Raw genomic sequence first — 24,435 nt, 5'->3', positions numbered from 1 at the left:
CAACTGACTGAGCCACCCAGGCACCCCTAGAAGCAAGATTATTATCTGATTATATTCTTGCCACATTTTTGCGTCTTTGTCTAATTGCCCTATTTATGTTATAGATAACCTATAATCCAAGGTTTTATTAGAATACCTAGGGAGTTGCTGCTACAGAAAAGATCTCATATAGTCTTTATGAAATTACAACTACTGTTTTTGATATTAGCGTATGTTTAAAAATTTTTAACACTAAGGAGACCTTGGAGGAAACTGTAGTCTTTGCCATGTTTGAACTAAAAAGAAAACTCCTTCTGATTATATAAACTTAAAAGCTTAACATGATGAGAAATAGTTTTTATGCTCTATGTAAGTCAATGGACATAGAGTACAAGTTGGTCTCCCACATCCCCTGCTGGTCCTTCCAATTCAAGGTAGCAAGCACTAGATGGCATTGCTGATTCATAACCAGGCAATTGACTGCTTTTCCAGGTTTTATGCTAAACTTGAAAATCTTTGTTATCAACGAAGTTAAAGTTCTTTAGTAACTAAAGAAAATTTTAAACACTTCAAACAGGCAAAAAAATCTCTCAAGCCAATTTAGAGTGTTCTCTTCTTGACTACATAGCTTTCCCTAAATGATATGACTCTAAATCGAGTTCTCTACATGAGGTTTTCAAATATATAACTACATATAAATGTAAATATGGTGCCTGGGTAGTTCAGTTGGTTAAGCATCCGACTTCGGTTCAGGTCATGATCTCACGGTTTGTGAGTTCAAACCCCACATCGGGCTCTCTGCTGTTGGCACAGAGCCCACTTTGGATCCTCTGTCCTCTCTGTGCCTCCCCCACTTGTGCTCTCTCTCTCTCCCTCTCTCTCTCAAAAAAAAAAATCTATAAATAAATAAACAATTAAATAAATAAATAATGTAAATACAAAAATATTTAAATCAAACACTGGTGCACTTTCAGATGATAAGAATAATTTAAGTGGAAAGAAATAAGGTTCTCCAAAGGAAACACTCAGTCTTCAGTTCTGCTAAAGCAATTTGCCACTAACATCCTAAGGGCAGAGGGGCAAGGAGCAAATTATGGGTTTAGGCCTTCACCCCTGTGAAGATAAAGGCTCTTCTGTCCACTTTGGGACTGAAGTCTCCTGTCTTCCCACATAAAAACTGGAAGCATCAACATGGCAAGTGCCCCACCCCCCCCCAGCAGCTTCTGTGACTACTTGGGCTTGGAAAGGGGGGCTGACAGCAACACTGAGAAGACTCTTGCCTCACCCTTGCAAATGCTCTCCTCTATTCCTCCTGTGCTTCACATAAACAGCCAGTCCCAGGACTGAAACTCACCAAGCTAATAAATCTTCTCCAAAATCAAAAGTCTTAAAAAATACTCTTGTTCTTTGAAAAATCCTAAATAAAGGAAACAAAGTACCTTCTCAACTCACCAACAATAAAAGAATTACAAGTGATATAGAAAACTTCATTTTTATTTTTTTTAAGGTTTATTCATTTTTCAGAGACAGAGCATGAGTGGGGGAGGGGCAAAGAGAGAGGGAGACATAGAACCTGAAGCAGGCTCCAGGCTCTGAGCTGTCAGCACAGAGCCCGACGCAGGGCTTGAACTCACAGAGATCATGACCTGAGCTGAAGTCGGAAGCTTAACCGACTGAGCCACCCAGGCGCCCCTAGAAAACATCTTAAAGCTAACATGGAGCACCTGTTGGGATGAGCACTGGGTGTTGTATGGAAACCAATCTGACAATAAATTTCATATTAAAAACAAAAAGCTAACATGGAGACTGCCATGTGCCAATTCATTCATTTACTCAATTAAACATGGCAATGTGTCATGAATGGTACTCAGAGCTAATAATGTGGCAGTGAACAGAAGACAGTTCGGTCCCTGTCTTTATAGGAACTCCTGTCCAGTAATAGATAATGTTAGTAATATAGAAATAATTATTTTAATGTTGCTAATAAGTCAATCGCCTCAAAACCTTTTAGAAAGTAAGCCTGATATGAGCTAATAAAATTTAAACTACTGAGCATGGCATCATGGCAGGGAAGAATGTGAATCTATGGAGCTTGAGAAAATAATTCAAAGGAATGTATTTTGGTCTTCGGTGCACCAGTCTATTTCACAGGAAAAACTGTGTTTCGCTGCCTGGGAGGTCACCCACAGCTGCATAATCTTTACTTCATTTTTATGAAGAAAAGCAAATGAACAGACATTGCAACTGCTTAGACAGGTTCCTTACAACATCTCTCCTTTCCCCCCACAAAGTTCCACCTCATCTACATCTGCTTTAATAACTTCATCTTTGTGGAAGTAAAATACTGTATTTTATTTGTTTTTAATGTTTATTTACTTATTTTTGAGAGAGAGATAGCGAGCAGGAGAAGAGCAGAGAGAGAGAGGACAGAATCCCAAGAAGGCTCCGCGCCTTCAGCACAGAGCCCCATGCAGGGCTCGAACTCATGAACTGTGAGATGATGACCTGAGCTGAAACCAAGACTCAGACACAACCAACTGAGCCACTCAGATGGCTCCTGAAAGTAAAATATTTTAAATAAGGACTATTTAGTCATCAACAAAATTATAAATTATAATGGCAAACTTAATTTTATCACACTAGAAGAAAGTTTTCCTACCTGTCAGAATGGCTAACATTAACTCAGGCAAAAACAGATGTTGGCAAGGATGCGGAGAAAGAGGATCTCTTTTGCACTGCTGGTGGGAATGCAAACTGGTGCAGCCACTCTGGAAAACAGTATGGAGGTTCCTCAAAAAATTGAAAATAGAACTACCTTACAACCCAGTAATTGCACTACTAGGTATTTATCCAAGGGATACAGGTATGCTGTTTCGAAGGGACACATGCACCCCAAAGTTTATAGCAGCACTATCAATAATAGCCAAAGTATGGAAAGAGCCCAAATGTCCATCGATGGATGAATGGATAAAGAAGATGTGGTGTAAAGGCAAGGGAATTAAAAGCAAAAATGAACTACTGGGACCTTATGAAGATAAAAAGCTCCTGCACAGCAAAGGAAACAACCAACAAAACTAAAAGGCAACCAACGGAATGGGAAAAGATATTTGCAAATGACATATCCGACAAAGGGCTAGTATCCAAAATCTATAAAGATCTCACCAAACTCCACACCCGAAAAACAAATAATCCAGTGAAGAAATGGGCAGAAAACATGAATAGACACTTCTCGAAAGAAGACATCCAGATGGCCAACAGGCACATGAAAGAGGCTCAGTGTCACTGCTCATCAGGGAAATACAAATCAAAACCACACTCACATATCACCTCACACCAGTCAGAGTGGCCAAAATGAACAAATCAGGAGACGATAGATGCTGGAGAGGATGTGGAGAAACGGGAACCCTCTTGCACTGTTGGTGGGAATGCAAACTGGTGCAGCCACTCTGGAAAACAGTGTGCAAGTTCCTCAGAAAATTAAAAATAGACCTACCCTATGACCCAGCAGTAGCACTGCTAGGAATTTACCCAAGGGATACAGGAGTACTGATGCATAAGGGGCACTTGTACCCCAATGTTTATAGCAGCACTCTCAACAATAGCCAAATTATGGAAAGAGCCTAAATGTCCATCGACTGATGAATGGATAAAGAAATTGTGGTTTATATACACAATAGAGTACTATGTGGCAATAAGAAAGAATGAAATATGGCCCTTTGTAGCAATGTGGATGGAACTGGAGAGTGTGATGCTAAGTGAAATAAGCCATACAGAGAAAGACAGATACCATATGTTTTCACTCCTATGTGGATCCTGAGAAACTTAACAGAAACCCATGGGGGATGGGAAGGAAAAAAAAAAAGAGGTTAGAGTGGGAAAGAGCCAAAGCATAAGAGACTCTTAAAAACTGAGAACAAACTGAGGGTTGATGGAGGGTGGGAAGGAGGGGAGGGTAGGTGATGGGCATTGAAGAGGGCATCTTTTGGGATGAGCACTAGGTGTTGTATGGAAACCAATTTGACAATAAATTTCATTAAAAAAAAAGATGTGGTGTATATATACATATATATATATACATATATACATATGTATATATATATACATATGTATGTATATATACACACATATATATATATACACCACATCTTTATACACACACACACACACACACACGCACACACACGAGTATTACTCGGCAATCAAAAAGAATGAAATCTTGCCATTTGCAACTATGTGGATGGAACTAGAAGGTATTACGCTAAGCAAAATTGGTCAGTCAGAGAAAGACAAATATCATATGACTTCACTCATAGAGGACTTTAAGATACAAAACAGATGAACATAAGGGAAGGGAAACAAAAATAATATAACAACAGGGAGGGGGACAAAACAGAAGAAACTCATAAATATGGAGAACAAACAGAGGGTTACTGGAGGGGTTGTGGGAGGGGGCATGGGCTAAATGGATAAGGGGTAAGGGGCATTAAGGAATATACTCCTGAAATCATTGTTGTACTATATGCTAACTAACTTGGATGTAAATTAAATAAAATTTTTTAATAAGAAGAAAGTGTTCCATCATAGAGAGTTGTTTGATCAAGGGCCTCCGTCCAAATTTTAGTCCTGAAGGTATCCTAGTCTCCAGTCATCCTGACATTATAGACTGGGTTCAAGTCCCTGCTCTACACCTGACTCCCTGTGTGACTTTGCTTTCCTCATTTCTCAAATAGAGATAATAGCTATGTCATAGTGACACAATACGACTAAGGGAGATACATGTACAAAATGCTTACAAGAGTGCTTTGCACATAGTAAGGACTTGATAAACAGCAACTGTTACAATGTCCAAATTTCAGTAAAGAATTTCATTAATACAGTCACAAGAGAGATCTGAAAGCAAAGATGAGTCAGATTTTAAGAAAACATCATCCAGCTTCTCCAAAGAAACTTTAATCTCCTGGCTTGGCAGACTACACTCTAGGACATGAAAAGAATTTAGCAAATGAGATCACTGAGCCAACAGTAGGTATCTTTAAGGAATCTTAGCAAATGAGAAGAAGCTGGTGAAGTGAAGGAAAGTCCCAATTTTCAAAATAACACAGAACGCACATTCTGCAAACTACAGAACTGTTGACCACAACAACACTCTAGAACAGACCATTAAAATATATAGTCACTTAAGGAATGCTATGGGGCTACTACTAGGAATGAGTTAGTCCAAATAATTTCCTTGCTCTCACAGCAGACTAATAAATCTAGAAGATATGAGAGATATGGGATAGCAAGAAAAAAGCCTTTGACAGTAGGTTTATACTATCCTTTGGACAGAAGAAGAAATACAGATCGAGTGATAATACAAACAGATTCATTATCTGTTAAATGATTGCCAAATACTGCTTTTAAGGGGTATATATTTTTAATCCAGAAGGAAGTATCTAGTGACTTGTCCCAGGGACTTATGTAAATCCTATTCTCGTAACCCTAATTTACTTGGATCAAGACACAAAGCAACCTTCGAAGAATGTCAATTCTCTAGGAGAAAGAACTTGTCGGCTGGTCCCCTACTCCATCCTTGGCTCCTAGAACAGGACCTGGCACCGTGGAAGTTCATTAAATACTTGTTGAATGAACAAAAACTGTGTAAATAATATGAAGCTGAGAAAATTAATAAATACACTGAATCACCTAATCAGAACCCAAAAGGTCTTCACAGAACAGAATAATGGGCCAAATGAAACCTAAGTCATTTCCCAGGGTGGGGAAAACCTGGCTTTTAGAGTCAGCTGGACTCTGCTTTCCAGCTTGGTTCGGACACCTGCCAAAGAGGGAGAAGGGTTTGTGGGCAGAGAATTGAGGTGGTTTCCACAGGAAAAACAAAAACATAAAATCTTCCACATAAGTCCAAAATTGATCAAGTACTTAGTGAGAGAAGATACGGTTTTTTAGCAGGGTGCTGGGGGGTGGGAAGGGGCGTATATAACTACAGGAATTCTTAACTACAAAAATATAGTTCAGAATAATCAAACATGAGTTCCTATCTGGCCACGTTTGAGAGCAAAAGGAGGCACTGTTAATTATGCTAGGACAACGTACAAACTAGAGTTCCCCACGGCAAACTGAGGCATATGATCACACTATTTATAGGACATATCTAAAGCTCTAGACATTTGAGTGAATGAAGAGTTAAACAGATCAACAATTTGCTGTTAATAGGTTTAAAAATATATTAGCTCACTAAGTGCTTACCATATGCCTGGCACTGTTCTAAATCCTTCACATGTATTAACTCACTTAATACAAAAATATTCTAGAGTATTATTATCCTACATAGAGATGAAAAAACTGAGGCACAGAGAATTTAAATAACTTTCCCAAGGTTACTATTCAGCTTACCCTAAGGCTTACACTAACTGAACAGACTCCAAAACCAGTGGCCCCTGAGTCCACGTGTTTAACCACTACAACATACAGTCTCGGGCTGCGCTGAAATGTACTGAAGTGCATTCTGCTAACCAGGAAGAGAATAGTCCTGCTTGCCTCTGTTCCAATCACAGTACAGCTAGAAACATGGTTTTGATTTGAGGTCCACGTTTTTCATACCAGCTAGGTACACTAGGGTGTATTAAGGAAGGCAAGGAGACATGAGACCATAGTTCACACGGATGGGCAACAGGAGCAAAAGAAAGTGTTTAGCTTAGAGAAGAAAAGACTCAGGGTGGTGGGCATGAGTCAACCACATGTATGGCCGTGGGGAAGAAAAGTCAGACTCTATTCAGTAGCTTTCAAACTTTTTTTAAGCATTGAAATTCAGTTCACACATGTAGTTAATTATATGGTTAAATAATTATGCAATCAAGACAAAGGTTTCATGAAAACCTTACTACTTAAGATACTCTCTGATATTTTCTATTCTATTCTAATTCCATTCTACTCTATTTCCTCCTCCTCCTCCTCCTCTTCCTCTCCTTCTTCTTCTTCTTCTTCTTCTTCTTCTTCTTCTTCTTCTTCTTCTTCTCTTCTTCCTCTTCCTCTTCTTCTTCCTCCTCTTCCTTCTCCTCCTCCGCCTCCTCCTTCTTTCTTCTTCTTCTTCTTCTTCTTCTTCTTCTTCTTCTTCTTCTTCTTCTTCCTCTTCTTCTCCCTCTTCTTCTCTTTCTTCCTCCTCTTCCTCTTTTCTTCCTCTTTTCTTCTCTTCCTCTTCTTCCCCATCTCCCTCTTCCCCTTCTTCCTCCTCCCCTTCTCCTCCTCTTGCTCCTCCTCTTCCTCCTCCTCCTCCTCCTCCTTCTCTTTTAGTGCTGGTCATGTCCAACTAAAGTTATTTCACAACCCTGGATTTCAGCCTGAAACTTGAAACTTATTGCTTTATATGCTTCCAAAGAGAGAAACTAAAAAGAGGTGAATAGATATTACAGAAGAGTACATTTTAAGTTGACAGAACAATAACTAAGTAAATGTTAGGGCTGTTCAAAGTTGCAATGGGCTACTTCAGAGCAAAGGAAGTTCCCTCTCACTGTTAGTAATGTAAGTATCCCATCATAGGCTGGGTATAGAATAGAAGGGATTCAAGTATTAGTTAAATGGGTAAAATAGAAGAACATTTGTTTTCTTTTCAAACCCAAGATCTCATTATTCTAAATCATATTTTTGTAATAAAAATAACACTTTCCCTTCAACAATGTCCATTTTCCAAAATATTCAGGTATGTTCCAAGCTACCAAGACATAAGTAAAAAAGGAAGTTTAGAAGGAAAAAATGGAAAGAAAGAGGTTATGAGAGGGAAAAGAAGGGAGGAAAGGGGAAATTGGAGAAAAGAAAAAAGAGAACAAAGAGAGAAAAGGGAGAAATAAAACCATATAGAATTTAAGTGTTTCCTACATAAACTGAAGAATTTTGCCTTCAAAATAAAGTCTAAATGCCTACTTTCCCAGTTCCAACAAAATGTAAATTGGGTTCATCCAGAGTGCAAGATTCCTGAGTATGCTGCATGAGAAAAAGAAATAAAAAAGGCATCTGAAAATCACTCTATGCTCTATAATAAGCTCTGATGGTTTTCTTTTAGATCATTCTGGATGATCAGATCAGAACAGAAGAGCTGAGACTGGATCAGGACTTGATGTGTAAAATAGCTTTCAAAAGAATTTGGTCAATCCTTTTTGACAAGTATACACATTGCAACAATCTTCAAAGGCAACTCTGGAAGAGCCTCCTGACTCTTTTTGAAGATACTGCCAAGAAAGGCAAGAGAGCAAGTTTGAAGAAAAATCTAAATAAGGACAAAATGATTGAAAGAAGGACACCAACATGAACCCCAATTGATACAACTAATAAAGATTAAAAATTCCACTAGACTACTGACCAGCCATCCAACTCATAATTTCTGTGGGCTCATTATGAACACACAGTGCTGTCTTGCCACCAGACACCTTGTTTAACCTTCAAAGCCATTGTCAATAATCAAATGCTAACACCATTGGCACAGGGCTAGGGGTTGCTTTCTGAGTTAGACTGATGTCTTAGTGGTGATATTGGCAGGGCTCTCTCTAAAAAAAAAAAAAAAAAAGAAAATCCAAACTGGGGTAAATGATCCATCCAATACTGCCAAGATTTCTCTGGATGCTTTTTGCCATACTCAATTTCCTTACAAGGTCTCAGAGTTAAAGAGTACATGGACTAGGACAGCCACAATCTAACCACAGCTGGTTGTGTTTGGTATACAAGGAGATGGTTACTCATGAATTAAACAAATAAAATTAAATCAAAGGGTATCCTCTACTGTAAATTTCTCCTTCTGACAAAATGAGTGATTCAGTATTTATCTTCAATTAATACTATAGGTATATATATAATCAACATGTAATAGAAAGTCTTTGGAATTTATATACTCAATAAATTAAGCGTTTTAAAAATGAAGCGGAAAGTTAGAAACGTTTTGTTAAGACCATCTGGACATCTTAGAAATCTGAATCCTGAGTTGGACCCATTCCCACATTGCTATAAACTATGCTACAAACTCTCAAATCAGAAATAGAGTCCTTTGTAGAAAGATAAGTCCAGGAAATAAACTGAAACCAGACTTAAGATTGGCAGGTCAGTGAAGACAGAGACTTGGAAACAGAAGAAAAAGAATAGAGGTTGACATAATTCAGGTAGGTTGAAATTCAAAACATTCTGGGACCTTGGCAACATAGACCAGCTGGAGCAAGATGAAGCCAAAACCAGGCCAGGCACAGTCTAGTGAAACACATACAAGCTCCAGAAGTCTGTCTGCCAGGTGGACACCCGATGTGCCTTGTCCAAAGACAGCAAATTCACACTTGATTCGGGCAGACATTGTGAACAGGAGGGGGAATTTAAGGGGCAAGGCCATGAAGGTATAGACTCCCAGTCACAGGAAAACTTCTATTTCTAGCAGTACTGTGATCTAAGTACACAGAAAAATCTAGAATTGTTGGAAAATATAACAAAGATCCTAAATGTATGGGTAAGTCACAAAGAAGGGAAATTATAGAACCAAGCAAGGGAAGAATATAAACATAAATATGTTACACAGACTGTCCAGAGACTATTTGTTGATACTGGTAAGCAAAAAGTCTGAGTTTTTATAGCCATATAGAAAGAGATGATAAAGCCTTGGGTTTGCTTAAAGGCAAAAAGGGGAACAGAGACTCTCTGTAGTCCTCAAAGTGCTACTCCCTCAATAAAAATATATGACAAGGAACCTGTCTATCTCAACATAGACTCTTGGGGGGTTGGAGGGGGGAAGCATCTTCAAAAATAAGGTTCAAATTTATACTACCTAACTGAAGAGGAAGAAACATTTTCAGCACTACCCTGATTCCAAAGCCAGACAAGGACACTATCAGAAAAGAAAATTATAATCCAATATCCATGATGAATATAGATGTGAATATTCATAATAAAATACTAGCAAATTAGCACACTAACAGGGTCATACCCCATGATCAACTGGGATTTATCCCTGGAATGCTAGGATAATTCAACATATATAGGTCAATGTCATATACCACATTAACAGAATGATGAATAAAAATTACATGATCATTTCAATAGATGCAGAAAGGCATTTGACAAAATTCAACATCCTTTCATAAGTCTTCAACAGATTAGGAATAGAAGGAACACACCTCAACAAAATAAAGGCCACATATGACAAATCGACAGCTATATCATACTCAATGGTAAAGTTAAAAGCCTTTCCTCTAAAATCAGGAACAACACAAGACTGCCCACTCTCACCACTTCTATTCAACATAGTACTGCAAATCCTAGCCACAGCAATTAAGCAAGAAAAAGAAATAAAAGGCATCTAGATTGGAAATGAAGAAGTAAAATTATCTCTGCAGATGAGTGTTCTATGTAGAAAACCGTAAAAACTCCACACAAAAATACCTGTTAGAACTAATAAATGAATTCAGTAAAGGAGCAGGATACAAAATCAACATACAAGTCATTTGCATTTCTATGCACTAACAACAATATATCTGAATAAAATTTAAAAAGCAATCGCATTTATAATAGCATCAGAAACAATACAATACTTAGGAATAAATTTAACCAAAAAGGTGAAAGACCTCTATACTGTAAACTACAAGACATTGATTAAAGAAACTGAAAAAAAAACACAAATAAATGGAAAGATATTCCATGTTCTTGCACTGGAAAAACTAATATTCTTAAAAAAACATCCATACTACCCAAAGCGATCTACAAATTCAATGCAATCCCTATCAAAATTCCAATGGGATTTTTCACAGAAATAGAAAAATATCCTAAAATTTATATGAAACTACAAAGACCCAGAATAGCCAAAGCAATCTTGTGAAAGAAGAATAAACCTGGAGGCATCATACTTCTTGATTTCAATTTATATTACAAAGCTACAGTAATCAAAAGAGTATGGTACTGGCACATAAACTAATGGAACAGAATAAAAAGCCTAGAAATAGGTCATGCATATACAGTCAACTAATTTTTGACAAGGGCACCAAAACACACACTGGGAAAGGGCAGTCTCTTAATGGTGTTGGGAAAACTAGACAGCCACATGAAACCAGACCTCTATCTTACTCTACTCATAAAAGTTAACTGGAAATGTATCAAAGACTTAAATGTAAACCTAAAACCATAAAATTCCTAAAATAAAACATCAGGAAAAAATCCCTGACATTGGTCTTAGCAATGAGTTTTTGGATAAGACACCAAAAACACAGGCAACAAAAACTAAAATAAACGAGTGAGACTACATTAAACTAAAAGCTTCTGCACAGTAAAAGCAACAATCAATAAGTTAAAAAAGTAACCCATAGAATGGGAGAAATTATTCACAAACCATATACCTGACAAGGAGTTAATATCCAAAATATATAAAGAACTCGGAATTCAATAGCATAAAAGCATATAATCCAGTTTAAAAACAGACAAAAGATCTGAAGTGACATTTTTCCAAAGACAAACAAATGGCTAATAAGCACATGAAAAGGTGTTCAACACCACGAATCATCAGGGAAATGCAAATCAAAACCACAATAAGATATGACCTCACACCTGTTAAGATGGCTATTATCAAAAAGACAAAAGACAACAAATGTTGATGAGAATGTGGAGAAAAGGGAATCCTTATACACTGTTGGTGGAAATGCAAATTGATGCAGCCATTATGGAAAACAGTATAGCAGTTCCTCATGAAATTAAAAATAGAATTACCACATGATCCAGCAATCCCACTCCTGGGTATATATCCACAAAACTGAAATCAGTATCTTGAAGAGATATCTGCCCTCCCATGTTCATTGCAGCATTACTTATAAGAGCCAAGATATAGAAACAACTTAATGTCCATCAGTAGATAAATGGATAAAGAAAACGTGGAGTATATATTCAGTGCAATATTATTCAGCCATTAAAAAAAGGAAATCTTGTCATTTGCAACAATATGGATGGTCCTTGAGAGCATTATGCTAAGTGAAATAAGCCAAAGACCAACACTGTATGGTATTACTTATATGTGGAATCTTAAAGAAAAAAAAAAAGAAGAAGAAAAAGGAAAGAAAGTAAAACCTTATTTCACAGAAACAGAATAAAATGGAGGTTAGCAAGGGTTGGGGGGAGGGATAAATGGAAAGATGTAGTTCAAAGGGCACAAACTTTCAGTTATAAGTTGAATAAGTTCTGAGGATCTAATGTACAGCATGGTGACTATAGTTAATAATATGGTATTGTATACTTATGTCCTTGAAAGTTGCTGACATTAGACCTTAAGCATTCTCACCACAAAAATAAACAAAACCCCAGAGTTAACTATGTGAGGTGATGAACGTGTTAATTAACTTGATCTTGGTAATCCCTCCATAATGCATATGTACATAAAATCATCACTTTTTACACTTTAAATATATACAATTATGTTTATCCATAAAGTTGGGGGAAACCCCCAAAAACAAATATCAAATTGGCTTTGTTGATACTCTACATTTAAAACGTTTTTCTACTGTTAAAAAAAAATGTATACTACTTACATAGTTCAGGAACCCAGGATGAGAAATTGATATTAAGGTGATCCAGGGCTAGAAACACACTTGTAGTGCCTAAAAATTAAAGGCAAATTCTTCTAGAACAGTGGTTCTCAACCATGACTGCAAAGTTTTTTGTTTGTTTGCTTGTTCGTTTTCTATGACTATGGAGCTTTTAAAACGCTAATATGTAAATCTCATATTCATAGTATTTGAGTTAACTGGTCTGGGGTTGAAGCTGCCATTCTAATTTTTAAAGGTTCACTAGGTGATTCTAATGTGCAGCAAAGATTAAGAACCACTGTTGTGGAGCATATCTTCATTGCAGACCACACAGGATCCCCACCAAGCATGACTTAAAAAACAAAATTTGACAACACCCAAAGGAACAATTCACCATGAGCGAGAGCAGGCAGAAATAACAAAAAGCAGAGTTAAATTCCCAAGAACATTAAATAATAGAAGTATTTCTTACAAACTATATAATAAGAACATTTAAAATAATTAAAGATTAAAAAGGTAAAAAATATGAAAATGGAGAAAAATACAGGCACAAAATAAAGCTTCTAGAAATTATATACATACAATGTAATATATGTATATATTCAGTGGCTTTTCTTTTTTAAATCCAAGTTAGTTAACATATAGCGTAATAACGATTTCAGGAATAGAATTTAGTGATTCATTACTTATATATAACACCCAGTGCTCATCCCAATAAGTGCCCTCCTTAATGCCCATTGCCATTTAGCCCAAATCCCCTACCCAACACCCCACCAGCAACCCTCAATTTGTTCTCTATTGTTTTTATTTATTTAAAAAAATTTTTGTAATGTTCATTTATTTATTTTGAGAGAAAGACAGCACATGAGCAGAGGAGGGGCAAAGAGAGAGGGAGAAAGAGAATCCCAAGCAGGCTCCATGCTGCCAGCCCTGAGCCCGATGTGGGGCTCGAACTCATGAACTGTGAGATCATGACCTGAGCCAAAACCAAGAGTCGGATGCTTAACGGACTGAGCCACCCAGGTGCCCCTATTCTCTGTATTTAAGAGTCTCTTATGGTTGGTCTCCCTCTCTCTTTTTATCTTATTTTTGCTTCCCTTTCCCTATGTTCATCTGTTTTGTTTCTTAAATTCCACATATGAATGAAATCATATCATATTTGTCTTCTCTGACTTATTTCACTTAGCATAATACACTCTAGTCCCATCCACGTTGTTGCAAATGGTAAGATTTCATTCTTTTTGATTGCTGAGTAATATTCCAGTGTATATATATACCACATCTTTATCCACTCATCAGTCAATGGACATTTGTGCTCTTTCCATACCTTGACTATTGTGGATAGTGCTGCTATAAACATTGGGGTGCATGTGCCCCTTTGAATCAGCATTTTTGTATCTTTTGGATAAATACCTAGTAGTGCAATTGCTGGGTCACAGGGTAGTTCTATTTTTAATTTTTTGAGGAAACTCCATACTGTTTTCCAGAGTGGCTGCACCAGTTTGCATTCCCACCAACAATGCAAAAGAGATCCTCTTTTTCCATAGCCTCACCAACATCTGTTGTTGCCTGAGTTGTTAATTTGAGCCATTCTATATTCAATGACTTAAAAAAATAAACCAATAAATGGATTAAATTTAGGTGGATTGTATGTATTTTTTATGTTTATTTATTTATTTTGAGAGTGAGAGAGAGAATGAGCTGGGGAGGGGCAGAGAGAGAGGGGGACAGAGGATCCAGAAGCAGGCTCTCCACTGACAGCAGAGAGCCAGACACAGGGCTCAAACTCCTGAACCATGAGGTCATGACCTGAGCTGAAGTCAGATGCTTAACCGACTGAGCCACCCAGGCTCCCCAAATTTAAGTGGATTAAATAGCATATTAACAGACTTGTAGAGAAAAGCAGAAAACTAGATGATTGATCTGGAGAAAATACATAGAATGCAGTATTGACAGATGAATAATAGGAATTACAGCAGAAAATTAAGAGTTCTGTAAGAAGTTTCCATATATAACTAATCGATGTTCCAAAAAAAGAGAAAAGAGACAATGGAGGATACAAATACTTCAAGAGATAATGGCTAAGTGTTTTCCAGAATTCATGAAAAATAAGAATCACCAAACTTGGATTTCAAGCAGGAGAAATAAAACTAAATCCATACTTAAACACATGTTAAAACTATAAAACATAAAAGGCGAGGAATGGTCTTAAAAGTCACCAGAGAAAAGGTAATATCTACAAAGAAACAATTAGACTGACAACAGACTTATTAACAGCAAGCACTTAAGAGGATTTTCAGAGCTCACCATATCCTCTACCTATTGTGTCCATGGCCATAATATTTTCTCTCCGCTTCCACAGACTCTAGTACTAACTGAAGGATGAGATTGGACTGAGCTCAGCTCAGCACTATCAGTGACTTCACTTGGAAGAAACTGGCACAAGAGGAGCTGAAAGCAGTGAGAAGCCAAATATCAAATTTCTTGATAAGCATGGTGCCCTTGGAGATTTATTGGGGGTTAGTTATGCAAATGAAGAAACAGAAGTACTACAGAATCCCATCCACTGTGTACTCCCTTCCTGTCAAATGGCAAGCTAAAAAGAAACTAGTCTTTCTAAATTGATGTCAAATGCTTCCTTTCACTGACAATACCAAGTGTTGTCAAGGATGTAGAATAACTGGAATGCTCGTATGTTGCTACTGGGAATTTAAAACAATCAACTACTTTGGAAAACAGTTTGACAGTTTTTAGAAAGTCAAGATGCATTTATCTTGCAACCTAGCAATTCCACTCTTAGTATTTGTCTAAGAGGAATAGAAACATATGTCCACACAAAGACTTAGACATGAATGTTCGGAGCTCTTTTTCATAATAGCCCCAAATTAGAAACAATACAAATGTCCATCAACAAATGAACAGATAAATTATAGCATATCTATACAATGAAATATTACTCACTATTAAAAAGTAACAAGCTACTGATATACACAATCACGTGGGTGAATCTCAAAAATGTGCTGAGCAACAAATGAAAGATGCCAGAATTCATACTTTATGATTTCATGTATGTGAAACTTGGGAAAAAAACATATCCAATCTGGGGCACCTTGGTGGCTCAGTCAGTTAAGCATCCAACTTCAACTCAGGTCATGATCTCGTGGCTTGTGGGTTCAAGACCTGTGTCAGGCTCTGTGTGGACAGCTCAGAGCCTGGAGCTGCTTCAGATTCTGTGTCTCCCTCTCTGCCTCTCCCCCACTCACACTCTGTCTCTGTCTCTCAAAAATAAATAAACATTAAAAAAATTTATAAAAAATAAATTAAAAATATATTAAGTTAAAAATAATAAATCTATATTAACAGCAAAATGATAATACTTCCTTAGAGCCATTAGGAAGGGTGATTGATGGGGAAGAAAGGGACCCAAGGAAAATTGGGGCTTGATGGAACTGTTTTTTATTTTTATTGTAATGGTGGTAACATGAATATATACATATGTCAAAACTCATAGAACTGCACACTTAGAATGGGTGTAAATTATGCCTCAATGAACTTGGTTTAAAAAAAAATGTTCTTTTCTCCTGACAGAAACATTTTTCAGTTGTTTTGATCATCTCATCATGACACACTTTTACTATGTTTGCTTCTCTTTCTTGACTTTATCGTTGATTTTTATCTTGACTTTATCATTTGATTTTTCCCATTTATCTTAAAGCTAGAACATAAATTCGACTTTTTTTTTTTTTTTTGCTCAAAAAGTAGGACATGATCGAGGGGTTATGGAATAAAGAAAAGAGTTTTAGAGTGCTCTGGGTTCAAATCCCAGCTCTACCAATTATTAGCTATGTCATCTTGAGCAACACTTTGAACCTCAGTTTCCTTACCTGTAAAATGGAAATTGTAATAATAGGCAGCTCTCAGGGATGTAAGGCATGTAAAATTTTTGGCACAAAGTAGGCATTCAGTAAATGTTAATCTCTACTTAACAAATAATATTTTCATTTAAATTATTTATCATTGATTTATTTTCAATGTCTACTTATTCATTTTTAGAGAGAGAGAGAGAGAGAGAGGGAGGGAGAATCCCAAGCAAGCTCAGTGCTGCCTGCCCAGAGCCCAACGCAGGGCTCTATCCACGGAACCATGAGACCATGACCTGAGCCGAAATCAAGAGCGAGACGCTTAACCAACTGAGCCAACCAATCACCCCTTAAATTCTTTATCATTTATATTATAAGGTAGCCAGAGGAATTAACTTAAATAAAATTTAGTGAACTTAGTTAAGTAGAGTCACTACCTAATAGTGACAAATCAAATGGAAGAAGTACATGAGAGCAATGTCATTCAAAGCTGAGTCTGTGACATGTGTGCATTTATAAACTGTTACCAGGGTGAACGATGTAAGTACAGAAATTGAGAGTAAATATTTAGAAACTTTTAGAGATGACCCTGGATGATTTATATCAGAAAAGTGATTTAGAGTTTAAATCATGGGAGAAAGTTCTAGAATAATTGCTCAGATTAAGAAACTTGAGCCAGAATGCAAAGCAACACATTATTTCCTTCATCAAGAAAATCGTACTATGAAAAAAAACAGTCGAAAAAGTTGAAATAATCAATGTGTTTTTACACAGTAAAAACTATGAATTACATAAAGGTTAATGTATTACATTTGAAATTATTCTGTTTATGTGATAATATGGAAGCCGATCACCAACAACTGCTTCCCATGCTAGGGACAATGGTTATCCAGGGGGAAAGTTGTGTAGAGAATGTTTGAATTATTGAATAAACTCTCAGAGCAACTTTGGGCAAGAAACTAGTTTGGGCCCAACTTTTCAAAGATAAAGTATATTAGACAGTCAGTTGCCTATTTGTCTGAAATCACATGTTAACAATCTCAATATTTTCAAACAAGGAAGAAATCCAACATGTTTTTCAATAGCAGATGACTGAAAGTCAAAATAAGTATTACAAGTGTGGAACGACAGAGTTTCCAGAGATTGTTATATCATGTCTCGTAATTTTCACGACTATCATCAATGCAACACATAATAATTTTGATAGAGTATCTATGCATAGGAAATTCATGGGACCATCAACTAGTCCTTTCATTGAAAGATAACTGAAATTTAATATAACCTTTTGGATAAATTGTTGGAACTGGCTACTGATGAATTTTGAAAATACAGTACCACTCGCTTTGTTTTTTAAAACTGCTAAAAATGAATACCTTGAGCTTGTGAAATTGTTTTAAAATCTCTTCCTCTACTCCTACCAACACACCTCTTGAAACTGGCTGTCCCTATTATAATGCTACCAAAACAAACACAGAATCAGTTTGGATATATTTTATATCCTGCAAATAGTGTTATCATCGACTGGGCCTAGATTCAATAAAGTAACAAGCAAAAAGCCAGCTGGTTGGTCACAATAAAAATTTTATAAGCGGATCTATATGATTCTCATAAAATGTGTATATATAGGACACTGAAAACGTATATGTATTATATCCCTCAAAATTTTTTTGTTTAATATAACTAGAGTATAATAACAGCAATAGTGATTCTCTATATTAGTCATCTGTACATATACTTTCAAGAAACAACATGTACAGTTTTGGTATTTTTTTCTTTTTTCCTATGTTATTTTGTTCTGTTTATATTTACATAAAGATAGACATATGGACAAATGGGACAAAATAAAGAGCCCAGAAATAAACCCACACCCATACAGTCAAATGATCTTTGATGTGGGTGCCAAGCTACACAATGGGAAAAGGATGGTCTCTTCAACGAAAGGTGTTAGGAAACCTGAACACCTGTATGCACAAGAATGAGATTGGACCCTTATCCTATACCATGCACACACGCACACACACACACAACCCAAAATGTATTAAAGATTTAAACATAAGATCTGAAACCATAAAACTCCTAGAGGAAAATAGACAGGAAAAGCTTCAGAACATTGGTCTTAGCAATGATTTCTTGGATACGACATCAAAAGCACAAGCAACACAAGCAAAATTAGACAAGCGTTCCATTTCCATTTACTGAAACATGATTTAAAACTTTTAGATCTTTTGGTCTATTTATTTTTTAACGACTACTTTTTAAAATGAGCTTATGATTTCTACATCTTTCTTGTTCATTTTTCTATAAAATCACTTTCATTGAATTTCACAAAATGATTATGCGTATATCATTGTACACATATGTACATGTATATGATGTATACATGTATATGTATACATCATATGTATATGATGGTGTGTCAACTTAAATTGGGCCTTCCCCACAGATAGTTTGAAAGCTTTTCTAGAGCATCTGTTCAGATTATGGGAGTAAAGATGGTGCCTTTACCCCGCACTTTTCCTCAGCTTGAGTTTTAAGGATTACCTTTGATTCTAAACATTTGTTGGTGTTAGCTAGGATAAAGGGGGAAACCAACATGGAAGAATTCTGCAAGCATGTGGTTTTAGCAAACTAAGGGTTGTCCAAGAGACAGTTTCCCACTGTTAAGACTGTGCTGCCACCTTGTGGCCTTTCTGCTTCTAATCACAAGCTAGGACATTCATCCTTTGCTTTTTTTGTCTTTTCCTCTCAACTCTGACACTTGTCTTATCCCATTTTTCCTACCTAATTCCTTAGTGGGCCCCATGAAATCTACTGAATTCTCTGTTCTTCTTTATTTCATGCTTGCTTTCTTCCTTCAGTTTAGAGAATTTCTTACTGCTACATGAATGTGGGCATTATTATTCAGTGTCAACCAAACCGCTATGAAAGCAGTGAATTATAGAATTAATTGGGCACAGTACACTCAAATTAAAGTAAGAAAACGGGCAATAAAACAAATTATTAAAATCACTTTACAGACAGCAACTAGCAACATATAAGCCATCTTAGTTAGATGTATCCCAAGTTGGGATGCCAGAACATAGATTAGAAACAATTTTGGGATGTTAAACTGACTAAAGCTCTTTTAAAAAATATATGTCCATGTAAGAGAGTTTTACCTTTGTAAAGCTTTTTCATTATAATGGCATATTACTTTGATATAGATAATATACATCGTAACTCATCTGAATGAAGATGAAAAATGGCAAGGTAACAAAGGAAGACAGAAGAAAGGAGTCTGTTTGGGGGAATAGATGTTTCTTCAAAGTTTTCCTTTCTTGTGCATGTCAACTTAGCAATAAGAATTGTGAGAAAGAACCCCATGTTCAAGGTCCTTCATTTCCTTGTGGTTAAATTCCGTTTTCAAAATCATTCTGTGCAATCCAAATGGAGTTTTGCAAAGTGGATCTTCCTATCTTCCTTTGGAATTTTCCTATACCCAACAGATGTAGTAAAAATGGTGGCTCATGCATAAGAGTAAAACTGGACTCTTACATCACACCATATACAAAAACCAACACAAAATGGATTAAAGACAAACAAAAGCTGAAACTGTGAAACTACTAAAAAAGAAAACATAGGAAAAAGGTTCTCGACATTGGTCTTGGTGATAAATTTTTGAATATGACACCAAAAGTGAAAGCATCAAAAGCAAAAATAGACAAGTGGGACAACATGATGCTTAAAAGCTTCTGCAAGCTAAAGAAACTTAATCAGCAAAGTGAAAAGGCAACCTACAGAATGGCAGAAAGCACTTGCAAACAACATATGACCAACAGAATGGCAGAAAACATTTGCAAACAACGTATGTGATAAGGGGCTAATAGCCAAAATATATAAGGAACATATATAATAGCAAAAAGAAACCAAATAATCTAATCAGTAAGGAAATGTAAATCCAATCCACAACGAAATATCACCTCGCACCTGTTCAGATGGCTATTATGAAAAACACAAAAGAGAGGCGCCTGGGTGGTTCAGTTGGTTGAGCGTCTGACTTCAGCTCAGGTCATGATCTCATGGTCTGTGGGTTCGAGCCCCACGTCGGGCTCTGTGCTGACAGCTCAGAGCCTGGAGCCTGGAGCCTGCTTTGGATTCTGTGTCTCCCTCTCTCTCTGCCCCTCCCCCGCTCATGCTCTGTCTCTCTCTCTCTGTCAAAAATAAATAAACATTAAAAATGTTAAAAAAAAAAAAGACAAAAGATAACAAAGTGTTGGTGATGACATGGAAAAGGGAACCCTTCTATACTGTGAGAATGTAAGTTGGTAGAGCCATTATGGAAAACAATATGGCAGTTTTTCAAGAAATTAAAAATAAACTACCATGTGATCTGGCAATCCCACTTCTGGGTATTTATCCAAAAGAACGAATCAGTATCCCAAGGAAATATCTGCACTCCCATATTCATTGCAGTATTATTCACAACAGTCAAAATATGGAAACAACCTAAATGTCCATAGACAGATGAATGAAAAAAGAAGATGTGGTATATACATACAATGGAATATTCAGCCTTTAAAAAAAAATCCTGGCATTTGCCACAACGTGGATGAACCTGATGGATGTTATGTTTCATGAAATAAGCCAGAAACAGAAAGACGCACACTGTATAATGTCATTTATATGTGGAATCTAAAATACACTCATAGGAGCGCCTGGGTGGCCAATCGGTTGAGCGGCCAACTTCAGCTCACGTCATGATCTCACAGTCTGTGAGTTCAAGCCCATGTCAGTCTCTGTGCTGACAGCTCAGAGACTGGAGCCTACTTTGGATTCTGTGTCTCCCTCTCTCTCTGCCCCTCCCCCACTCACACTCTGTCTCTCTCTTTCTCTCTCAGCAAATGAATAAACATTAAAAATTTTTTTTTTTCACAATCCCAGACTTCAAGCTATACTACAAAACTGTAATCATCAAGACAGTATGGTACTGGCACAAGAACAGACACTCAGATCAATGGAACAGAATAGAGAACCCAGAAATGGACCCACAAATGTACGGCCAACTAATCTTTGACAAAGCAGGAAAGAATATCCAGTGGAATAAAGACAGTCTCTTCAGCAAGTGGTTCTGGGAAAACTGGACAGCAACATGCAGAAGAATGAACCTGGACCACTTTCTTACACCAGACACAAAAAGAAACTCAAAATGGATGAAAGACCTAAATGTAAACAGGAAGCCATCAAAATCCTCGAGGAGAAAGCAGGCAAAAACCTCTTTGATCTTGGCCACAGCAACTTCTTACTCAACACGTCTCCGGAGGAAAGGGAAACAAAAGCAAAAATGAACTACTGGGACCTCATCAAAATAAAAAGCTTCTGCACAGTGAAGGAAACAATCAGCAAAACTAAAAGGCAACCGACAGAATGGGAGAAGATATTTGCAAGTGACATATCAGATAAAGGGTTAGTATCCAAAATCTATAAAGAACTTATCAAACTCAACACCCAAAAAACAAATAATCCAGTGAAGAAATGGGCAAAAGACATGAATAGACACTCCTCCAAAGAAGAATCCAGATGGCCAACCGACACATGAAAAAATGCTCACCATCACTCATCATCAGGGAACTACAAATCAAAACCACAATAAGATACCACCTCACACCTGTCAGAATGGCTACCACTAACAACTCAGGCAACAACAGATGTTGGTGAGGATGTGGAGAAAGAGGATCTCTTTGGCATTGTTGGTGGGAATGCAAGCTGGTGCAGTCACTCTGGAAAACAGTATGGAGGTTCCCCAAAAAACTAAAAATAGAACTACCCTACAACCCAGCAATTACACTGCTAGGCATTTATCCATGGGATACAGGTGTGCTGTTTCAAAGGGACACATGCACCCCCATGTTTATAGCAGCACTATCAACAATAGCCAAAGTATGGAAAGAGCCCAAATGTCCATTGTTGGATGAATGGATAAAGAAGATGTGGTATACATATACAATGGAGTATTACTCAGCAATCAAAAAGAATGAAGTCTTGCCATTTGCAACTACATGGATGGAACTGTAGGGTATTATGCTAAGTGAAATTAGTCAGAGAAAGACAAAAATCATATGAATTCACTCAGATGAGGACTTTAAGAGACAAAACAGATGAATATAAGGGAAGGGAAACAAAAATAATATAAAAACAGGGAGGGGGACAAAACAGAAGAGACTCACAAATATGGAGAACAAACTGAGGGTTACGGGAGGGGTTGTGGGAGGGGGCATGGGCTAAATGGGTAAGGGGCACTAAGGAATCTACTCCTGAAATCATTGTTGCACTATATGCCAACTAATTTGGATGTAAATTTTTAAAAATAAAAAATAAAATTAAAAAAAATTTTTAATAAAATAAAATACACTCAGAAGCTTAGAGTAAAGTGTTGATTGCCAGGGACTGGGGGAAAGAGGATATGGAGTAATGTTGGTCAAAGGGTACAAAGTTTCAGTTATGCAAGATGACTCAGTTCTAGAGATCTAATGAACAGCATGGTGACTACAGTTAATAATACAATATTGCATACTTGAATTTGCTAAGAGGGTAGCTCTTAAATGCTCTCATACAGCACCCCCCACCAAAAGATACCTATATGATATGTTATTAGCTAGATTGTTATAATTATTTCACAATGTAGAAATACATCAAAAGATCAAGATGGGGCGCCTGGGTGGCTCAGTCTGTTAAACGTGGTCAGTGGGTTCGAGCCCTGCATCGGGCTCTGTGCTGACAGCTCAGAGCCTGGAGCCTGTTTCAGATTCTGTGTCTCCCTCTTTCTCTGACCCTCCCCTGTTCATGCTCTCTCTCTGTCTCAAAAATAAATAAATGTTAAAAAAAATTTTTTTTAAAAAGATCAAGTTGTACGCCCTAAATTTAATACATAATTTTTATTTTTCAATTATCCCTCAATAGAGCTGTTTTTAAAAATGGTGGCTACGTAGGGATTACCCATCCCTAAAATTACCTAAAATGCAATTGGTAAATATACTAGTGGATAGAGGTTCATTTTTAAGGTAATATTTTTAAATGGGATGTCATTTATTAATGTTAAATAAAAGATGAAATTTTGGTTTTATATTTACAAGTTTGCTGAGTTGTAAACTCAGGAGATACTATGAAAATGGAGGCAGGAGGTGAGAATGACAAAGGCATGATCAGCGGCCAGTCATGGGGAAGGGATGGGATACAACAGTGAGCACACACGAAAAAAAAAGCATGGAAGACAATGTAACTGACAAATAACTAGCTGAGGAGTTAAGTGAATACACGTGAGACCCTTAAAAGGCAGAGATCAACATGAAACATCTAAACTAGAAGGAGCCCCCTAGAGGAGAAAGGACACTTGCTGTTGTGGAGACTGGGAGTTTGATGGAGGAACCAGTTAAGAGTGGTGACACTGCTGCAGGAAGGCTTCTAGGTGCTTCCATTATCCCTGATGGGCTATCTTCAGCATAGTATATATTTAAGAACTTTTTGGTGGTAGGTAATGGAAATACACAATAGTGATCACCACTGGTTGCTTCAAGTGGCCTGAGGAAGAGGAAAGAGGGAGTAATTGGGAGAGGCCATAGACAATGAATCATGACTACCAACAAGTTCAATGTCCTAGGAGATGGTGTGGAGTTGAAGGGAGGCAAGGGAACAGAGGGGAAAAGGCTGAGTGGCTCTTCCATTAACTATGGAGAAAGGGCCACAACTGATCCGGAGGCAAAGTTTGCCTTAAGCTGGAAGGACCCACCTACATACCAATAGGAAGGATCTCCCAGAGAATGTGTAAGAGGAGAGAGACTACTAGCACATAATGACTCAGGTTTGGACAAACTGAAGAGCTTTCTCTTCAGGGATTGTGGACCTAGTAGTAAAAAGCGCCTCTTTTGGGGGAGATCAAGTCTCTGCTCCCTTTCATAGGTGCCTCCTTCTCCCAGAAGGGCAAGCCTCCTAAGAAAAGGCCCTTGTGCCTCCACAGGCAACACAACCAACAAACCGTATCCACACATGAGGCCTGGCACTTATTCTGGATCAGGACAAAGACTCTGAGAGGC

At 37.3% G+C, this 24,435-nt stretch overlaps 1 protein-coding gene across 2 annotated transcripts in view; it reads right to left on the bottom strand.

The window, feature by feature from the left end:
• RGL1 (ral guanine nucleotide dissociation stimulator like 1) overlaps positions 1 to 24,435 on the bottom strand; it is a 255,922-nt gene that overhangs the window by 213,979 nt on the left and 17,508 nt on the right. The gene's annotated exons all lie outside the window — the stretch shown is intronic.

Source organism: Acinonyx jubatus, chromosome E4, assembly GCF_027475565.1.
Source record: "Acinonyx jubatus isolate Ajub_Pintada_27869175 chromosome E4, VMU_Ajub_asm_v1.0, whole genome shotgun sequence".
Classification (NCBI taxonomy): domain Eukaryota; kingdom Metazoa; phylum Chordata; class Mammalia; order Carnivora; family Felidae; genus Acinonyx; species Acinonyx jubatus.
The sequence above is the reverse complement of the archived record's forward strand: the minus strand, read 5'-3'. Positions and strand labels throughout refer to the sequence as shown.